The sequence below is a fragment of the Phocoena phocoena genome, chromosome 6 (genome assembly GCF_963924675.1).
Source record: "Phocoena phocoena chromosome 6, mPhoPho1.1, whole genome shotgun sequence".
Lineage (NCBI taxonomy): Eukaryota > Metazoa > Chordata > Mammalia > Artiodactyla > Phocoenidae > Phocoena > Phocoena phocoena.
In genome coordinates this window covers 33194182-33196648 of record NC_089224.1, presented here as the reverse complement: position 1 = coordinate 33196648, position 2467 = coordinate 33194182, and the positions used below count along the sequence as shown (strand labels likewise).

At 49.0% G+C, this 2467-nt stretch overlaps 1 pseudogene; it reads left to right on the top strand.

The window, feature by feature from the left end:
* The first annotated feature begins 311 nt into the window (after positions 1-311).
* Positions 312-2032, top strand: LOC136124294 (far upstream element-binding protein 3 pseudogene; annotated as a pseudogene).
* Positions 2033-2467: the final 435 nt, after the last annotated feature.

Below are 2467 nucleotides of genomic sequence, written 5' to 3'. Positions count from 1 at the left end.
TTCTGTTCCCTTCACAGTTCTTGACAAAATGACATTCAATAAGCATATACACTTGCTTACAAAATCTCTTAGCAACCTAGGAATATGAGGAATTTACTCAAGGTGATGAAAAGGATGTATCAAAGGAAGTTTTACATGTGTCATACTTAATAGTAATACTTGAAAAGCAGTCTCAATTATATTAGAAATGGGCCTTAGTTTGGAGTGTATTAATTGGTGTAAGAGACCAACTCCACTTTCCGGCTACAGGTCCCCAAGTGGAGCGGGAGGCCTGACGGGAGAGCCGAGTGGCAGCGGCAGCGGGGGTGGTAATGGCAGAGCTGGTGCAGGGGCAGAGCGCTCCGGTGGGGATGAAGGCTGAGGGCTTCGTGGACGCTTTGCACCGGGTCCAGCAGATTGCTGCTAAAATTGATTCAATTCCTCACTTGAATAATTCCACACCTCTAGTGGACCCCTCAGTGTATGGCTATGGAGTACAAAAACAGCCCTTGGATGATGGAGTAGGTAACCAGTTAGGGGCCTTGTTACATCAAAGGGCAGTAATAACAGAATAATTCAAAGTGCCTGATAAAATGGTTGGATTTATTGTCGGTTGGGGAGGTGAGCAGATTTCACGCATTCAGGCAGAATCTGGTTGCAAAATTCAGATTGCCTCAGAGAGTTCTGGGATTCCAGAGAGGCCCTGTGTACTTACCGGAACCCCAGAAAGTATTGAACAAGCCAAACAGCTCCTGGGACAGATCGTGGACCACTGTCAGAATGGACCTGGCTTTCATAATGACATAGATGGCAACAGCACGATCCAGGAGATTCTCATCCCTGCGTCTAAAGTGGGGCTGGTCATCGGCAAGGGAGGCGAGACAATAAAGCAGTTGCAGGAGCGGACAGGTGTGAAGATGGTCATGATCCAGGACGGCCCATTGCCCACGGGAGCAGACAAGCCTCTTCGCATCACCAGAGACCCATTTAAAGTACAGCATGCAAGAGAAATGGTATTAGAGATCATCCGAGAAAAAGACCAAGTTGATTTTCGAGGTGTACATGGTGATTTCAGCTCCCAAATGGGAGGAGGCAGTATAGAGGTGTCTGTCCCTAAGTTTGCAGTTGGGATTGTAATAGGAAGAAATGGGGAAATGATCAAAAAGATCCAGAATGATGCCGGTGTGAGAATTCAGTTCAAACCAGGTGATGGTTATTAGTCCAGAGAGAGCTGCACAGGTCATGGGACCCCCCAGAGCGATGCCAGCATGCAGCACATGTCATCAACGAGCTTATTCTTACAGCTCAGGAAAGAGATGGCTTCGGAGGCCTGGCGGTAGCCAGAGGAAGAGGCCATGGTCGCGGTGACTGGAGCGTGGGAACCCCTGGTGGCATCCAGGAGATAACCTACACAGTGCTGGCAGATAAGTGCGGCCTCGTCATAGGCAAAGGGGGTGAGGACATCAAAAGCATAAACCAGCAGTCAGGAGCACACGTGGAGCTTCAGCGGAATCACCCTCCCAACACGGACCCCAACCTGCGAATATTCACCATCAGGGGAGTTCCTCAACAGATTGAGCTGGCCAGACATCTCATAGATGAGAAAGTTGGCGGTGCCAGTCTCGGAGCGCCCGGAGATTATGCACAGGGCCCCTTCAGCCAGCCACCTGCTGCGCTGCATCTGAACACCTTTCCTCCAAGGAGCTCAAGGTGCTTCCCAAACATGGCCGCTAAAGTGAACGGAAGCCCTCACAGCGCGCCTGTGAGTGGTCCTCCGGAGTTCCTGACCCAGGGCTGGGGCAGCACCTACCAGGCGTGGCAGCAGCCCACACAGCAGGTTCCAAGCCAGCAGAGCCAGCCGCAGAGCAGCCAGCCCTACTACAGCAAGGCCTGGGAAGACTATTACAAAAAACAGAGTCACGCTGCCAGCGCCGCTCCTCAGGCCAGCTGCCCGCCGGACTACACAATGGCCGGGGCGGAGTATTACAGACAGCAGGTCGCATTCTACGGGCAAACATTAGGGCAAGCTCAGGCCCACAGCCAGGAGCAGTAGGACAGTGGCCTGCAGCTCCCTTTCCCCACCCGCCCCCAAACCATTGTGAGCAAAACCTATTTGTAACAGGGGTTTTTAGATGTGCAAACCTTTTGATGAAGAGCCTTTGTTTTGTTCTGTGAAACACTAGATTAACAGAATTTTTCTAAAAATCGGGAAAATCAGTTACTAAAAATTGCTGATAATTTTTGTTTTGTTATTTTTGTTTGTTACTTCAAATGTGTAAGCTCTGGGATTCTTTTTGGAGCAATACCTGCAAATTCGGGCACCAGAATGTGCCGCAGAGCAGTGACATTTCAACATGGTGTGTTTTTGTTTTGTTTTGTTTGCATGTCTTTTTATTTACAGTTTTTTCTGTTGCAACAGAAAGTGGCTTGGAAGTCTTAGGTGGCTTGTAACAAATTCTTTAAAAAAAATTTTAAACAGTATTTAAAT